Source organism: Pteropus medius, unplaced genomic scaffold (assembly GCF_902729225.1).
Source record: "Pteropus medius unplaced genomic scaffold, Ma_sr-lr_union100, whole genome shotgun sequence".
Lineage (NCBI taxonomy): Eukaryota > Metazoa > Chordata > Mammalia > Chiroptera > Pteropodidae > Pteropus > Pteropus medius.
Genome location: NW_024349800.1, coordinates 5841928 through 5862091, shown reverse-complemented (window position 1 = coordinate 5862091; position 20164 = coordinate 5841928). Strand labels below are relative to the sequence as shown.

The 20164-nt window shown below is 32.4% G+C and overlaps 1 pseudogene; it reads right to left on the bottom strand.

The window, feature by feature from the left end:
• Positions 1-19440: 19440 nt before the first annotated feature.
• On the bottom strand, positions 19441-19558 carry LOC120622417 (uncharacterized; annotated as a pseudogene).
• Between the last annotated feature and the right edge of the window lie 606 nt (positions 19559-20164).

Below are 20164 nucleotides of genomic sequence, written 5' to 3'. Positions count from 1 at the left end.
ACCCAATTTTTCTTCTTTGAAAGTACAATTAGAACCCTCTTTTAAATATCTTTAACATCCATACTATGTGCTTTAATTAAAAAAGAAAAAACTTTTACTTAATGATGTGGAAACTCCTCATTAGTACTGTATTATTCAATAAAAATTTCTGAGTGTTAAATAAGTGTCATTATTACGGTATTCATTTATACCGCTTTTCCCTAAGGTGCCATATAATCATTATAGTTTGTAAATTGTATAGTTAAAATATTATGGGATTTCATCAGTGGATGACTTTATAAAAAAGGATGATAGAATTGAGCTATGCCTTCTAGCAGACAGAGAATTTTGATTCAGGATGGGAGCTAAGAAGCAGGCAGTAGGCAAAGTCATGAAAGGTGGAGAGTTAAGGTCAATTTAGACCAATTTGGTTTCAGCTTAGGAAAAAGTACAATAGAAGAAGCAGAGTGTGACAGAAAGTAATATTTAACTGTTGCTTAATTCTTGGCTTTCAGTGAAAGTTTCAGTGTTTCCATGTAGAGTCCATGTTTTCTTATCTGTTCACACACACTAATAATATATAAGGAAAAACAAAAGAAACATAATCTCAAAGTGCCAAATATAACTGAATTATATAAAACATAGTTGCTCTGATAAATTCAGACTCTGCTTGGTTCTGAAGGCACATTTTTTTCCCACTCTGCTACTTTGCTGATTTTTCCAGTGACATTACGGGACCATTAAAAAAATATCCCAGAAGATAAGCTTTGTCTTCTTGCTCACTACCAAGTTCAGACACAGAAGATGCCTGTGAATAACTCCTAATGATCTCTTTTTTTCCCCCCTTCTGCTTCTCAGCATACTAAAATTGTGAAAGACACAAGACCCACTGTCAATCAGAAGGTATGGAACTTGGAGTCCCTTTGTATTTCAGCCTAAAGAAATATGGTTTCCATGCAAACTTAAAATGGTATCTATCCAGATACCAGTGGTTATTAGTGGAAGATTCAATGCTGCCATAGTATTTTCATAATGAGAAGAAGATGACAGTGTGTGATCCCATTAAAAATCAAAAAGGAGAGAAACCCATCACCTAATTAACCATTCTGAGGTAGAAATTAATGGTCATGGTAACTAGGGCGGAAAAGTGATCTAAGGGAAAAATAGGTTTTGTGTTCTTGGTACTTAAAGTTATTCTAAGAGATTTGAAAGTTTTCACTACTCTAATGCATGTAATGAGTTATAGTGAATTTAAAAAATGTGTTACTTTTCTATTCTAAATTCAAATCTATTCTAACAGGGACAAATTTATAATGAATCTAAAACTCATTTAGTTTAAAAATCATCTGCTTAAATCTAACCCCTTGTAGAAACTAGTGATAATAAGTAGCATGTGTCTAGTCATTTATTGGTTTATTTTTAAATTTATTTAAAATTTTTTTCTTAGATTCAGAACCCTTACCTGATGCTTTCCATATCATTGTTGCTAAAGCAATCACTTCATTTGGATACGTTCTACTTAATTTATATTTGAGAGGAAAAAAATATCTTTAATTGTGGGAAATTAACCATATTTCCAAGAAGTTTCTTTTTTAATTGTTAATTTTATTCATCAAATTTATGTATATTCTACTGCAAATGTTTTAACCCTTGAGCCAATCACTATTTTTTTTTTCTTAAACTACTGTCTCTATTGTCAAATGATAAACTAATTTTGTAATGAGTTTGATATCCTTTATTCAAGAGAAAACAATCTGTGGATTAAGTAGGCGGGAATGGTATAGTGTCTCACAGCAGAACATTCCTTTTGGAGGGATTTGGGGCAAGAGCAGGTTTTACAGAGCACTAAGCAGTAATATGGAGACAGGGTGTGATTGGCTGGGGTTGCATATCCGGCCTTATTTAGAAAGACCAGGAAGCAAGGAAATAGTCATAGGGTCCAGAGTTGGGTTGGCACTTGGGGATTGGCTGACCGAATATACTATGTTTCTGGTAAAGCACAGCATTTGCACCAAAGTTCAGTCTGCTAAAATGGCATCAGGACAGGAGAGGCTCCGTCTGGGCCTAGAAATGTATTTCAGCACCATAAGTAGAGAACAATCACCATAAGGAAAGTTTGCCTTGCTTTGCTTTGAAGATGGCTTCGGCAAAATCACATTCAAGAATACCTAGTTCGATAACCTAGAGTAATTTGAAAATCATTTAACTATACCAAAGCTTCTCAGAAATGCAAAAAGATATGATTTATACCACCTGCAAAATACTTTTAAACGCATTGTACTCAACATCTCTTTCTTCTCTCTGTCCCTCCTCTATCTGTGTATCACATACATAGAAAGCTAGAGTCTGTCTTAAATCTCAGTTTTAAACACTCCCACTACCAAATTCAGATTGCATTTTTCCCTTCTCTACCCCAACCTTCCTATCCACTTTTCTATCTACCTTGCTACCCACTACCCCCACCTTCCTATCCATGATCCCAAACTGCTCCGTCTTGGGTATAGGTTCTTTTCTTAGCTTTTCTTACACTATGCCTAGTCTTGCTTGCTTTTTCTTTTCCTTTCTTTCTTTTTTCCTTCCTTCCTTCCTTCCTTCCTTCCTTCCTTCTTCCTTTTCCTTCCTTCCTTCCTTCCTTCCTTTTCTTCTTCCTTCCTTCCTTCCTTCCTTCCTTCCTTCCTTCTTCCTTCCTTCCTTCCTTCCTTCTTCCTTTTCCTTCCTTCCTTCCTTCCTTCTTTCTTTCTTTCTTTCTTTCTTTCTTTCTTTCTTTCTTTCTTTCTTTCTTTCTTTCTTTCTTGATGTAATCACTTTTTAATATCTTTATTTCATCCATTACCTTGATCTAAAAATTGACCCAAGGACCATGTTGGTAAAAGTCAGAGGGAGAGATGTAGTCTGTGAATAAATCATATGTTAGTTACCACTTTACCTAATATAGAGTTAATAGCCAGTGCTGATAGAATATTTTGACTGCTAGTTTTGTTATCATGGTCATCTTAATTTCACAAAAGCACTAGTTCTCATAGTAACTACTGATAACTAGAATATTCTGAGAGGAATAATCTATGTTTATACATTTGTGAACTTCCAGATATTGGCATGGCATATGTCCTAAATTAACTAAAAAGTATACTTAAATAACTTTTGTGATACTAGATCCTAGGAAACAATAAAATAAGGGAAAAATAAAACCGCATGGCAACTCATACTTAAGAAATGGGGCTTTCCGTTACTGAGGAAAGAAAGAAGGGAGGGAAAACCATTTTTACCATCTGTGGATCAAGTACCTTTTCAAACAAATTATCGACCATGTTATCTTTGTAAATCATTTCTAAGATTTTATTGAGATTACTGAGTTTTCTGGACTAAACATTTGAATAATGTTCATCCATTCATACATCTGATAATATTGACTGGGCACCTATCATTTGCTAGGAACTGTACTACATGTAATGTATGCAATAGTGAACAAATAAAATGAGGTCCCTAAAATTCGGTTTCAGAGATGATAATAGCTATCATTTACTGATAGGTATATGGGAGATTTTATGTCCTTTGCATTTAGCCTAGTAAGTATGTCACTTCCAGTCTTGCCTCTCTCTTACCTATTTCTACACAGCAGCTAGAGTTATGTTTTTTATAATAGATCAGATCAAGAGACATTCCTACTTAAAACTTTCTGTCTCCTTCTCTCTCATTTCTTTCTCTCCTCCCTCAACTCCAACTAGGTAAAATGGCCTTCTTTCAGGTTCTCGAAAGCCCTTGACTGCCCCAGATGCCTAATACCTACTAAATTTTGTGGGAATCCTGCTCTGCTTACCACTTCTGGGAAGCTCTCTCTATCTTGTTCCTTCACTCAAAGCTTGAATATCGTTGCTTCATAGAAACAGTCTTTAACCACATGGTCCAATGCAGATTGTCTCCACTCATGCCCTTCATTGGGACCCATTCATTTCCTTCTAGACTGTATTATAATTCATAATTATATGTTTATTAACTTGGTTACTAGTCCATTGTTTCTTACTCCACCATCCTATTTGCTCTTGAGGAGAAGGCGCCTTGCCTCATTTATTCATCACTAGTTTCCCTGGGACATGATTGTATGCCTAATCATATTAGACACTCCTGTATGAGTTACTGAGGGTAAGCATTTAAACATACAGCAGTCATCATGCTGAAGATGAGCATTAGTAGTCCCATTTTATAGAAAAAAAATTGAGGTACAGAGTTGTTCAGCATCTTGTCTGAGGTCACATCACTAGCATGTGCCAAAGCCAGGATCCTGACACGAGTGAGCTTTATTAAAAAGTCCAGGCTCTAAACTATAACCCAATACATTTATTCTACTTTAAAAAATCATTTTTTAAGCAGAGTATCCTCAGAAGTCAAAGTGTTCCTCCCTTAGAATTTTGGTTCATAGAAAAATTATGCATTTTGTTATGAATTAGCATCTCAGTATTATCAGAGCATCTCAGTGTCTTAGTAGCTTAGCAAAACAGTATGCATCTCTTAGATATTTGGATATTATGAGTTAACCAAGGTGAGTTTAATCAACTTGGAAATAATTATATATTATATATCATATATATAATATATATGTTTTTTCTGAACTGATGAACCTGAGAACAAACATTGGACCATTATGAGATAGTCTAGGTAATGCTACGCTGCATGGTCTTCATAGTACATGGTCAACTGGCCTTTCCATGTTGACACAACTAAATCTACACACTAAATATTCAGATTTCAATAGGTAATGGTATATACATGAATCTTCAAAATAAAAGTTAATATTCACATGCTTAGTTTTATTTTTATCTAATTTCTTTTTATCTAAAAAAGAAATACATTCAATTTTGGACCAGCCATGCTAAAATTATCTCACACTTTGAGATTTGTTCATCTATCCTTTGAGACCTGTATCACTCTGAACATCAGATAATGAGCTTTGGACCACGTAGGCAATAATCTCTTTTCCCTTAGTACTTACACCATATAGTACAGGAATTTTAATTGTAAGTAATCTGCTTGTGCTTATGGGTATCACTAATGTGTCAATACAAAGAATTGAATAAGAAATGTTTTGTTATTTATAAAATACCGATCGATTTCAATAGCACTTTTACTCAACAATAAGAAAATCTGACATTGTTGTTTTCAGAAGTAATGCGAGACAACAAAATGGGACAGCCCAGACAGAATTTGTGCAAAATTCAACAGAATTCCCCCCTGCATCATGCAGGATTCTTAATTTAACAACTATTCACTTTCACTGTCATTACGCAAAATACAGTTTGAAGGATAAAATGATAAGTTGGTTCAGTAAATCTTAGAAAAGAGCAAGTATACCTAGCACCTTAAAATTACGGAATAAATAACATACACAGTTTTAAAGACCATGAACAAACTATGTAAAGGAATTCAAAATGAAGAGTCAAAGATAGTTACAGAGTCCCTATTTTTCCTGGAACAGAGCCTTCTCTACCTGGTTCACTGACCATTTTAGTTTTTCTTCTTAATATTATCTTGACCTTGAATTTGGGCTGGCTCTAATGTTCTCTATATCTCTCTGTCTGTACCAAAGTAGGAAGATCTGTTTTGGTCGTTCTGAAGCTACAGTCCTTGGAAAACTCCAAGAATTTAAAGGTGATTGTTTATAAACCCAAAATGTTAATCTGAGCTCATTTTCTAAACTGCTGTTATTGTTCCTGGTCTCATTGGTTAAATATCTCTTTTTCATTGTCATTTACTTGAACTCATCTATTGACTTGATTCTTGAATGAAAGATGCCTTTCCATATCTTGGCTATTGTTTGTAATAATGTTTATTAGACAGAGAAAGTCTTCTCCCATATAGGCTGAATTCGATGCCGTTTCATAAGCTTAGCTGTATCCTCTGTATCCTCTGCTCCTAGGAGAGCATTTTTAAAATTGAAATACAATCAATATATACCATTGTGTAAGTGTAAGGCTATGACAGTGTTGATTTGATACATTTACATATTGCAATATGATCACCGCCTTAGTGTTGGCTAACACCTCTGTCATGTCACATAATTACCATTTCTTTCCTGTGGTGAGAACAGTTAAGATCAGTTTCAGTAATTTCGAAATGCATGATCCAGTTCTGTTGACTATTTTCGCTATAATGTTTATCAGCTCTCCAGGACTTATTTATCTGCTATTTCCAGTTTTATCTTTAAACAACATAGCTTTTGTAGTCCTGTTGTAATTTAATCCACACTTCTCTGTCATCCTCCTACCTTCATATATATATATATATTTTTAACGCTTAGCAGGAAATCTTGCTGAAGTGTGACTCCAATAAATATTGTTAAAATCATGGCAATAAAACAAACAGAGACTTAAATTTGATTGGCATTTTTGATTGAAATCTTTTTGTTAACACCAGCTGAATAAAAATTTATCAAGGACACACTAAATTTCCACGTTTTTAAAGGAATGGATAATATGTACACATTGTCTCATCAGCTACAGAAAAAAAAGAAACAGTGATTTATGAATTATGTTTATAAAAACATAATAACCTGAGAACTCTGGGCTCATTCTTGTAAGAGAAAATAATACTGTCACTGTATAACTGAAAGAAAACCAGTGACCCATTATGAGCCTTGGTATCTTCATCTGAAAATTGGTTTTAAATATCTTTCCTTCCCATCTCAATATACTGCTCATTTCAATGGTGGGAAGCTGAGAAACAAATAGCATGGGCTTTCTGTGGTGGAGAACAAGGAAAAGTCCAAATAGAATGTACTTATATACGTCTAATTTAAATTGATACTAATACCTCAGGGAGGTTTGCCTTCCAGTTTCATCACTTTCTCTTTATACCTTCATTTTAATGACTTTGAAAATCTGTGGTTCATGTTTATTCTTTACATTTTTTATCCTTTTTAGCCCTCAGAGAGTTTTAAAAGAAGATTTAAAGATAATCAGTCTGTATTTACAGGGAAATACTCTCCGAATGTTCAAATCTCTTCTGGGTGAAATTAGGCACACACTGTTATTTTACTATTTATTTCCCTAAGGAAGATTTCTGAACTAAATCTTTAGCCTCCAACAGCATATTATTATATTCTGGAAATCAGATTTTATACTCATAGAAGCATGAATATGTATCTAAAGTTTATCATTTACTGTAATTCTTAAAATTATTTCCAATTATTAACTTTTTAAGGTCATTCAGAGGGAATATTAGTAAATTATTTAATAGTGTTGCAAACATTTTTTAAAAAAAGATAAAATATTTTTCTTTTAATTCACTTTAAAGTTTAAGTACAAATATAAGCAAAAGCACTCTTCTAGGATCTGAGAAGGTAAAAATACCTTCACGGCCTTTCAAGTTAATCAAGCAAATGTAAACCTACTTATCTATAAGCCAGACATTTGATATGTGCTATGTAAGTGTGCCTCGTTCTTAGAACATGGAAGAAAAAGAGATTAGTTTTTATTTGAGGCATAAATTGTTCCTTAATGCATATGATTTAAAAGTGACTGTTTTAGTTTATCTAGTTACCCTTCTGAGGAGTAAAACTTTTGTAATTTTGAAATAAATACATTTTTTTAAAATGTATCCATTGTACTCATGTCCTGTAATGGCCATTTAACACATTTGAATTAATTATTATTATTCTAATCCTAAAAGTAAATTTCCAATTGCCTATATAAATCACTGTAAATTAACAATACGAAAGGAAAGCAAAACTATTAAGAAAAACAATGTATTTTAATTGTAAACAAAAGCAATTCAATAAAGATAAGTTGTTAGCAAGCCATCGAACGTGAGTTCTGTTTAAACTACCTTTAAAGCAGTACAAAGTTTGCAAGAATACAAATACAGTCATTCATGCAGAACAGCAAATGTCAAAGGAAAAGGCTAATAGTTTCATAAGCAACTTTAACAAGGACATATATAATAAATGCCATAAGGCCTGACAATTCCAATCAGTTGGTAGGTAACCTCCAAACTTGCAAGGGCAGATTTGAAAAATTAAGATCTTGTGTTCTACTAGCTATTATAAAATAATCAGCTGAGAGTTTTCAGAAATATCTGATTTAAATACTTAGTTGAATCATCTCAAAAGATGAGAAATTATATCTACAAACCATTTAATTAACTTATCTATCTTATTACATTGCAGGTTTATATGTACTAAAACTTTCATTATTTAAAAACATGCTTTTATAGATAAAGTTCCATGTAAGTTCATATTCTGATTACCATTTTTACAAGCTTTAAGAACAAAAAGAAACTAAATTTAGAAGGGAAAAAAAAATAGTGCTGGATACTACAAACCATTTACTTTAACTTAATGAGAAAATGTGCTCTGAAAAATAATATAAATGAATCCACTTCAAAATGAAGTCACAGCTGCCATTTCAGAGGAATTGTCTTATAGGTCTTATTCTTCAAATTTCTAGAATGTTTAAACTGGGCAAAGTAAACTTTGGACTGGGCCTAAAGCAACATTATATTCCAAACAACTGTTTGAAAAGCTGACAGGAAAGCAGACATTCTGACTACCTGACTGAAAATTAAAGACATTCTCTAGAATTAACACCACCATGTATAATAGCTAAAAAGTAACTTAGCTTATTTTCAACAACAGAAATTCCTTCTTTCTATTCATGTAATTATTCCCCTTCCCTTTCTCATAAATAGCCCCCACTTTCACTTCTTAACTGGAACACTATATTTGGTTCCTGCCTAAATCAATGCTTTCTCGAATTGCAATTCTTTTTGGATCTCAAGTAAATGCTTGTCTCCCACCTCGGCTTTTTATTTTTAGGTTAACAGTACTATATGTTATCATCCAAGGGGAAATTTGCAAACCCTTTGAGGATCACAAAGTGCTAGGTTATAAATAGCATGACTTGAGTTACAAATCATTGTCAAACCAAACGTATTTCCTACTATGATGGAATAATGGACTTGATTCCTTCAATCTACAATAAGTGTAATAGAGCTTGACATCAGGAAGTCTTTTAACTCTGTCCCATGTGGCATACTCATCAACAAATTGGAAAAATATGGGTTAGGTCATGTTGTTGCTAGCTTGCTGTAAAAATTGTTGGAGTATGGTACTCAAAAAGTTATTGATGGTTCATGGTTAACCGGAATATGTGGAATGTAATAAGGGAAGTAGTTGGTCAATGTTTGAACAAGTACTATTATGCCAGATGAGATTTCTCAGTATGAAGTAACATCTAATATTATAAATAAGAGTTAGCATGGCCTATTTATTAACTTCTATTATATCCACCTGGGAAAGATGACTATTAATTTAGGGGCTATCATAATGTGTGTATGTATATATATGTATATACGCATATACATATACATACTTTTTTCTAATGTATATTCTATATATACATAAAATGCCCCAAACAATTGAAGTACATGGTAAAGCCTGATAGCATTCCCTGAAAGACGCGAATGACAGTCAGGGGTCGGATAACATTTTGAAGTTCATTACAGTTAATTTTTTAAAAATTTTTATAAAAATAAGCCATGGCTTTCCCAAATAGAATCTAATCTGATTATTTCCAAACCCACTTGAAACTGTAATTTATACAGATTCAGGAATATAGATACAGTTCATACTCAATTTAACTCTTAAAAAATTTCTAACATAGGCCTACTTCACAGGTATTGTGGGTTTGGTTTCATATCACCACACTGAAGTGGGTATTGCAACAAAGCAAATTACACAAATTTTTTTGGTTTCCCATTGCATAGTAAAGTTATATCTTCACTGTACTGTAGTCTAATAAGGGTGCAATAGCATTATGTACATACCTTAACTAAAAAATGCTTTCTGCTAAAAAATGCTAACCATCATCTGAACCTTCAGTGAGTCATAATCTTTTTGCTGATGGAAGGTCTTGTAATATTTGCAAAGCACAATAGAATGAGGCATGCCTCTATTAGAGAAGTTATTTAATCTTTCCAAACCTCAACCTCTGTAAAGTGGCTTAAAGACTACTAACCCCAAATGTATTGATGTGAGAATAAAGAATTAATAATAATAACAGCTTTTCTTTATCAAGTGCTAACTGAATGAGGAAGATTCTAGCAGAGAGTCAGTTATGCCTTTCAACATCATATGAGAAAGATCATAATACTACATCCATTTTACTGAAGGGAAAACAAATGCAGAATTTAAAGGATCTTGCTCTAGAATACATAGCTCATAAATAGTGGAATTAGATTTTCCTCTTAACTCTTTACTCATCTAATAGATAAGATACATGAATATTATCTGAAACACAAAATAGAAAATCAACTATAAAGAATTTTATAATCAGTAATAATTGTGATAAATAGATAAATATTATCATCTGGTTTACTCATTTGACTTCCCACATAGTAACTGTAGTATCTAGATTTAGAATATTTAATGTTAATGAGACATGAGAAGTACAGGCCACTCAATGGACACTTCCTTAAATAGAAAATAATAATAACAATAATGATGCATTGAGACATAATTTTGAGAATAAATTTGGACAAAAAAGGGAAAAAATGTAGAAAAAATATACAGTGTATTTTGGGGACACGAGAAATAAATATTTTGTCATGTTTAGAACCGATAATTGTGTTACTATAATTGTGAAGAGAAATATGAAAATCAAACAATGTGTTTTTAATGTAAGGACAAATTTACAAGTGTCACAATGTATGAAAAATAGCAATCATTTACCACAGACACAGCAGACACATGCTTTTAAAGTCAAGCACTTAATTCAATCTTTCTTTATATTTTCTTTCTTTGCCTTCTTTTCCCATTCAAGGAGAAGTTGAACGAACTGATATAATCATTCTTTAAATGGAAAAATAGCTTCCAAACTACAAAGCAGAAGTTCTATCCCAAGATTCAATGGCTATCAAATGCAATTCTTGACAAAGGCTGATAATCCTAATAAGAATTCATGTTTTCAATAAGGTGAGCTTTCAGCAGTTTGGCTAACAGTACACTTAAATCTCAAGTGACCAACCTCACATAAAACTCCTACAGACCCTGTCTTTTCTGATATTGCCAAATGTAAGGTTTTGTTCTTAAATTTATATTCCTTTTGGAGTTAATTTCAAACAACTAACTTTCAGTCTTGCTTATGCTTTATGTTCTGTCTCACTATTATGATATCAAATTAGCAAAGAATGGATTGGAAAATGCTTAATGAGAATTCAAACACTGACATTAATCAACTAAAACTATTAATTTTTTTAAGTTTATTGGGGTGTCATTGGTTAATACAGTTATATAATTTTCAGGTGTACATTATCATTTGACATCTATATATTCTATTCTGTGATTACCACCCAGAGTCCAGTTTCCTTCAGCTAACATATATTTGATCTCCTTTACCACTTCACCCTCCCCTAACCCCCCTATATTAATTTCTTCCAATTCCTAATTCTACTTTTTATCTCATGCCCTTAGTCTCTATTGTAGCTATAACAATGTGAATTTTTGGACATAATTACATTTTTAACCATGTTTTCTAAAGGTAAGGAAGACAAGAGATATAGGTATAAAGACAGGTATTCATGGTGCTTAACGTCATTCTTTACTTCACATATACACATACCATTAGATATAAATGTAGACATATTATAAATACATAGATTATGGAATAAAAGTGACTTGTTGATGAAATATGATAAGCTGGAAACAAAGTAATGATCAAGGTGGTATTAATTAAAGAGGGACGTGTTTATTGAAAGCCTTATATGCAGTACTCCATGAGTCCTCAAGATTTTCTCGAGCATTCATTATAGAGTTCCATCTATAGTAAAGACAATGTTAGCAAACATCATTCAAAGAATATACAACCATACTTCAAAAATCGTTAGATTTCGGGACTTTGAAGAAAATTTAATATATGTCACTTGTTTTTATGCAGATATCTGGGCAATTCTCTTTCATATATGTATACATATATAAACATATTCATATCCTGAAGTGAATCTTAGCATATAGTGCTTTATCTTGGTGTGAAATTAAAACTAATTTTTAAAAATATAATTCATATTTTAAAATATTATTTATTTAATTTTATTTTTATTTATTTTATCTTATTTTTAAATATTATTTATATATTCATACCCTCGAATGATCTTGGCATATAGTACTTTATCTTTGTTTGAAATTAAAACTAATTTTTAAAAGTATTATTGTCACTATCATTTTTATTATTATTATTATTGAAATTATCTCACTATTTGAGAAAACTACACAAAACCTAACTGTGTAGGACTGGCAGAGAAATTAAAATATATTCCACAACAAAAACATATCAAAGTGAAGTCATTTAATTGGCAAGTTGATAGAATAGCCAAAGAAAAAAATTCATAACAAAAATTTACGTGATAACACTACTGGATTTTAATACTTGCCGAAAACATAATTTAACAGTATGACCTTGGTAAGAGAGATACAGTAGAGAAAGAAAAGAAACTGTCAACACCTCATGAATAAGAGAAACAAAGAGAAAAAAAGGAGCAGGGCAGCAAGTAAAGTTGCAACTATTACATATTTTATTCTTGTTAAACACACAGAGAATCACATTCACTTGTATTGCTATGAAATTATTAAAATATATTCAATTGATTCTCATTGCTGACAGTAGTTATGCTAACTAAAGCAACAATGAACACCGAATTCATGAATGCCTAATTACTGTTCCTAAGGGAAATACTGGGTTAGGTTCCTGTAAAACTCGTCACAATACCTTTGTCAGCAGATTTGAACGTAAACTTGCTTTATGCGTGTTTTTGTTTAAAGACATCGAATTCAATTCAATATGTATTGTTGATTCATTAATACTGAACTCACGGTCAAGGGAGCTAAGGCTCGTCCTGAACAAAGCTTACCCGACACACATACTTTGCCCGTGAGGTCACATTACAGTGTACTCATGCCTGGGAACATGAGACAGGCACTTCAGCACCACGATAGCGGCCATTTTAAACAGTGAAAACAACAACAAAATGCACAAAAACTGTGAAAATGTGGCACTAACTAGAGTGCAAAAAGGACACTTGTTTACAGTACAAAAACTGAAACAGAAAGGCAGAGCATCAATTTTCTACCTCAGCTGCGATCCTGTTCATTTGGCAACTCAATTTTTTTGCTACGAGTATTGACTTATTACAAATTAATTTTATTGAGTAGGAGATTCACAAATATAAAATTTGCAAATAATGAGAATCTACTATATTTACAAGTAGCCTAAGAGAATGTATATTAAAAGATTTCTGATAGGATGTTTTTATTTCACTAATCATGATTTCTAGATCCAGAAAAACAACAGTTAAAAGTATAATATTACTCAAGTAAATTATAGTTAAATATGACTCTTCTATAATGCTAAGGGAACTGATACAAGTCAATTGATGAATTAACAAATGCTGTTTTTAAACAAAACTTTATTTCTATTTTGTAATAAGACAACAATGAAGTTTACCACATCAACTGACTCTTCCCTTCACAAACGAGTTCTCTAAGCAGGCAATGCTGTTTGACAACATTTTATCCACCATAGAACTTTCGAACTTGAAGTCAATCCTCTCAAATCCTGCTGCCGCTTTATAAACTAAAGTTATGTAATATTCTAAATTCTTTGTTGTCATTTTAACAGTCTTCATAGCATCTCCAGTGGGAGTAGAGTTCATCTCAAGAAACTACTTTTTTTGTTCAACCACAAGAAGCACCTCCTCATCCATTAAGGCTTTCGTGAGATTTCAGCAATTCGGTAACATCTTCATGCCCCATTTCTGATTCCAGTTCTCGCTATTTCCACCACATCTGCAGATACTTCCTGCACTAAAGTCTTGAACCCCTTCTAAGCCGTCCATGAGATTTGGAGTCAACTTCTTCCAAATTCTTGCGAATGTTGATATTTTGACCACATAAATGTTCTTAATGGCATCTAGAATGATGAATCCTTTCCAGATGGGTTTCAATTTACTTTGCCCAGATTCATCAGAGGAATCACTATCTATGGCAGTTATAGCCTTGAAAAATATATTTTGTAAACAATAAGATTTGATATTTGAAATTACTCTTTGATCTGTCACAGAACGAAAGTCGTGCTAGCAGGCATGAAAACAACATTAATCTCACTGTCCATCTCCATCAGAGCTCCTGGGTGGACGGGTGCACTGCCAATGAGCAGTAATATTTTGAAAGCGGTATTTTTTTCAAACAGTAGTTCTCAATAGTGGGTTTAAAATATTCAGCAAACCATGTTTGCTGTCATCCAGGCTTTGTTGTTCTATTTACGAGCACAGGTAGAGCAGATTTAGCATAATTCTTAAGAGCCTTTGAATTTTTCAAATGGTAAATGTGCATTGGCTTTAACTTAAAGTCACCATCTACATTAGCCTTTATCAAAAGTCAGCCTGTCCTTTGAAGCTTTGAAGCTAGGCAATGACTTCTTCTCTGTAGCTGTGGAAGGCCTAGATGGCATCTTCTGATTTTAAGCTGTTTTGCCTACACTGAAAATATATTGTTTAGTGTAGCCACCTTCATTATTTATCTTAGATTTTCTAGATAACTTACCGCAGCTTCTACATTAGCACTTGCTGCTTCACCTTGTACTTTTATGTTATGGAGACGACTTTTTTCTTTAAACCTCATGAATCAACCTCTAGTAGCTTCAAACTTTTCTTCTGCAGCTTCCTCCCTCTCTCTCAGCCTTCACAGAGTTGAGAAGTGTTAGGTAGGTCCTCGTGTGGGATTAGGATTTGGCTTAAGGGAATGTTATGGCCAGTCTGATTTTCTACCGAGACCACTAATACTTTCTCCATGTCAGCAATAAGGCTCTTATGTTTTCTTAGCCTTTGTGTGTCCACTGAAGTGCCACTTTTAATTTCCTTCAAGAATTTTTCCTTTGCATTCACAACTTGCTAACTATTTGGCACAGAAGGCTGACCTCAGCTTCTGAAAGGCTTTCCTCACTACCTTACTCATTTCTAGTTTTTGGTTTAAAGCGAGAGACATGTGACTCCTCCTCTCACTTGATCACTTAGAGGCCACTGTAGAGTTATTAATTGGCCTAATTTCAATATCGTTGTGTCTCAGGGAATATGGAAGCTGAGGAGACAGAGGGAGATAGGGGACTGGCTGGTAGGCAGAGCAGTCAGACCACGTACAATATTGTGGATTAAGTTCACTGTCTTATGTGGGTGCAGTTTGTGTGGTGCCTTAAAACAATGATCAGAGATTGCCACAATAAGCATAATAAGGACAAAGTTTGGAATATTGTGAGAATTACCAAAATGTGACACAGAGACATGAAGCGAGAATGACGCCAATAGATATGCTTGACAGGGTTGTCGTAAACCTTCAGTTATTGAAAAACACTAATATCTAATATCTTGGGAGTACAATGAACTAAATAAAAATAAATCTAGGTATACCTGTGTAGCTATGAGAAAAGATAAAAAGAGGAAGTGAAGCCTTAATAAATGCTCGGGAGATATAGAATTTGATTCCTAAAAGGAAGAAATAAAATGATACTGAAGTGCATTTATAGTCTTTACTGTAATTCTTATATCTAGAGTTACTTTTTTAAAAAACTGAGATCATATTATGAGAGTCTCTGATAAAATTCCCTTCCTCTTGTCCCATTCTGGACAAAGAGAGGAGAGTTATTGAAATGAGAAGTGCATCGCTTGGCAATGCCTAATTGAAGTGCCATACTGCATACATACATACATACACACACACACACACACACACACACACACACACACGTCTTAAATAAAATGTTTTTGTCTAAATTTGGAATATTATATGAGGTTGTGTACATTTCTTTACATTTTCTTAATAAACATTTTAAAAGGGGACATTTATGTAGGAATAGAGAATTTCCTCAATTTGTTAAAAATTATACCTTGCCTATAGATTGCTAAGTTATGGCCAGTTGACATGCTTTAAGGTCACACATAAGTATAATAGCATTTAGAGGAATATGACAGTAGATATTTTAGTCAAAAGTAGTTTAATCTATGACAGTCACTGAGTCTTTTTTTTCTTCTCATACATAGAACATTAAAATAACTCACACATTAATATAAAGTTATTATTCATAATCTTTTGAAGATATCCAATAATTCCAAGTTGCTTTTGAAAGGGTTGTGGTATCCACTGATAAACTTTCAAGTTCTTTCTAAAAATTTAAATGTGTATAATACAAAGATAAAAATTCCTTGATGTATTTCAGTATTCTAAAACTTTGAAGTTTCAGACGATATTTATGTAAAATGTTATAGACTATTCATTCAGAGAAAAAATCATGCATTTTTATATTAGAGCACATTTGTGAGAAAATATGTGAGTACAAAACAGTTAAACCAATGGGTGTAAAAGGGAAAAACAAATTAATATTTAAAATTTTCGTGGTTGTCGTTTCACTTTATTTTTTACTTTTTTTTTGCTTAGATTGTTAATGCACTTTGGATGCTAAAAATAATCATTTATTGAGTTTAACCTTCTGCAAATTTAAGAATAAAAATAGAATTACCAAGCTCTTTTATACACAAGATAATTCTAAATATTTATTTTCATTCATATTCTCATTATGTATCTTGATTAAATTAATTAAAATTGACATTTTATGGCATCATTGATTTGGGAATGACTATAAATAAATGGTTTATTAATTACTTATGACAATAATACTTAGATTTATAAGACCTAGGATTGGGATTTTTTCCTTCTGTTTGACTTAATTTTTGTTATACTTCCCACGACCACTGTTTTTATAGAAATTCTACTACAATGAAAACAAGACATTGACATTATTAATCTCATAAAGAGACCATAATACATGCAAAGATGAAGGAATGGCTTTTTCTTAATACAGTTTATGTGGCAAAAAAGACCTTTGCCATTTCAATTCATTGATGATACCATTTTTATCATATAATTTCCAATAAATATTATTAAAAATGTATATTGAATATTTGTGATCTCTAAAAGAAGTCTGTTTGTTAAAATACTGCTATAGGTTCGAATATGACAATTTGGGGCAATATCCTCTAAAATGGCTAGGACGAGTATTTTAAGCTTTCTCGTTTCTTTTTCAAATGATTTTCATTGTTCTTGCATAAAAACCTAAACTCATTAACTCAACTAGGAGAAATAATGTTATATATTAAAACTAAGTTACATATAGAAATTTCCGTAGAATAAAAACAGATATAGCAAGATTAAAATCATTAATTTCCTATAATACTAAAGGCAAGTATATTGACTTTTATGTAAAATTGTGAAAATGTAATTTGGTATATTACTATTCTGCAAGTTATTATTCAGTAAAGCTATGCATATCTATAGGGAAAATTATCAAATGAACATAACTGGCTGAATCTGTTGTTAAGACTTAGCAGGAATAGTTTAGTGGGAGAGATCAGTAAGCTTCTGGGAGAGAGCTGAACTAGAAAAATAGACATAGTAAAATGGAGAGAGACCAACAGAGAGAAGTTCTGGATTAAAAAAGAATACTGAAAATATAAATTGTAAACTCACTGGGAATATTCACGTCCCTACAGTTAGTATTATAGGCACATAAATCGGGTCGACAGAATTTGAAGCTAGTAATGGGATAGAAGGTGGGAAGGCAGAAGCTCTGTGTAGTCTCAAATGATATTCGAGAGCACATTATTGTATATTTATAAAAAAATTAAATGTACACAAATTATGCAAATTTACAGAAATAAGGATTAAAAACTTTTGTGCCTCCTGAGAATTCATGTCAGAGATTCTTAAAGAATTTATATTTGAATCTCAGAGGTAGATCAAGTCATATTATAAAGGAGATTAAGTGAAATAGACACTCTACAAATATTTCTAAAATAGTACTTACTTTCACACTATATTTATGAACAAATAAAAGCTAAAATTGAAAGAAAATATTTGATATAAAATTTTTATGCAGATATTTTTAAGTATCATATTCACATATATGTATACAGTCTATAAAAGAGGGGGAGCAAGGAAGAGGGGAGAGGGAGGCAACTATGAATTTTCAGTAATTAAACAAAGAACAAGTGAGATTAGAACGTATAGCTTTAATAAATATCATGAACCTTTCGTATACACAATGTCATTTGGTTCAGAAATTAATTATGCCTTAGCAACAAAATGAGGGGTGTTTTGAGACACTTTGGTGAAGGATAAACCAAAGTCATATTAGTGAGAAAAAGTCAGTGAGGTGTGACAAAGTGATAAAAATCTTTTCAAGGTTTCAGTAATACACTATTGGACACAATTAAAGAGAGATATATGTGAGAAATAATACTATGACTGCAAACTACTTAAGAAAATTAAATATCTCTTAGTGATTTAGTCGCTATTAATGCGGAAATATTTTTCTATGACATGGAAAATAACAATAATTATATTTCGGCATTCAGATATTCTAATATTTCATCAAATCCTCATGTCATGTCTACTATCTATAAAATTTAAATAATATGATAATCATAATTCTGAAATAGAATCTATAAAATATTTTAAACAGTTATAAAATAATTACTTGTAAGAAATTGTAAAAGTAGAAAGGAAATGTAAAAGTTATATTCATTACAAAGACTACTAACATCAAATAATGCTGAGAAACTGAGCATACTTATATATTTTATTTACTGGGTTTAAAATTCTACATGCTTTAATCAAAAACTAAAAGAACAAGAATATAGTATAAAAGATGTTTTTAAATGTGTAAAACATATTTAACAGCTTTGAAACAGAAATTAAAATCTCCTTATTTTATAATACATCTTTTAACCAATCTTAAGGATCTAGGTAAAAATGCAAGAATGATTCCAGATTTCAGATAATTTCCACATTTCCTATCGAAGAGATTCCTATTATGCTTGCACCAAAAATGTTTTTTTTTTTAAAGCAACAACAGCCAAGACATGGAAACAGCACAAGTGTCCGCAAACAACATAAAAAAATGATGAACCATTGCCATTTTTGACAACATGGTTAGATCTTGAGAGTATTATACTAAGTAAAATGAGTCAGACAGAAAAGGACAAGAGTCATATAATTTCATTCAATGTGGGATATAAAATAAAAAGCAATAAATGAACAAACAAAACAAACTCATAGATACAGACAGCAGAATGGTGGTTACCAGAGGGGAAGAGCGTTGTGGGGAGGACAGCAAGGGTAAAGAGGGTCAAATACAAGGTGACGGAAAGAGACTAGACTTCGAGAGGTGAACACTTAACAGAGTATATAGATGTTGTATTATAAAGTTGTATTCCTGAAATGTATATGTTATTAACCAATATTACCTCAATAAGTGTAATAAAATTTTTTTAAATATTTATTTATTTAATTATTATTTTTTTAGACCCTTGATTGACCTCACAGATTGCAAGGACCTTGTCAGCTCGAAATCCCTTATTTTTTGATTGTTATGCCTACAGCACCTGGTCTTCCTCGGTGGTTTCCCATCCAAGTACTAAACGGGCCCGACCCTGCTTAGCTTCTGAGATCAGACGGGATCGGGCTTGTCAGGGTAGCATGACTGTAGACAAAAATACAAAATTTAAAAAAGGAACAACGACAAAAACAGAATAGTGAAAGTTATCATCTACGACAGAAAAGCAAAGCTGCCAAATCTCATGCAATAAGAGGCCAAGGAAACACAGAGACCAACACCACAGAAAGAAAGTTAGGAAAAGAAGGCAAGCTGGCCAAATCCTGGGACAGCATTTTAACATACCCCAATTCAAAATTATCAAAAGGAGAGGATAAGAAGGAAGTTTTGGAAAAAATAAATGGCCAGAATGCCCATGAGTGTAAATACACCTACTTCCCCAGCAATTTCTCAGGAGAATGAAGAGTCAGTTCTTGAATTCATTGTTTGGTTTGCTTTAAAAATAGGTAAATAATGTAGAGACACAGAATGACTATATATTCACAGAGCTAATAATAAGAGCTAATGCCCCAATAATAAGCTGGGGTTCTGCAGAACTAAAAACAAAATAAAGACACAACTAACAGCACATGATCCTCTGGGAAGACAAACTGAGATGCGCAGGAAATTATTCTGCTCCATTTGCAAACCATTAAAAATAGGATATAAAAACACAACTAATTTTATTTCATTCACCTTTTGAGTCAAGTGGTGAGGGCTTC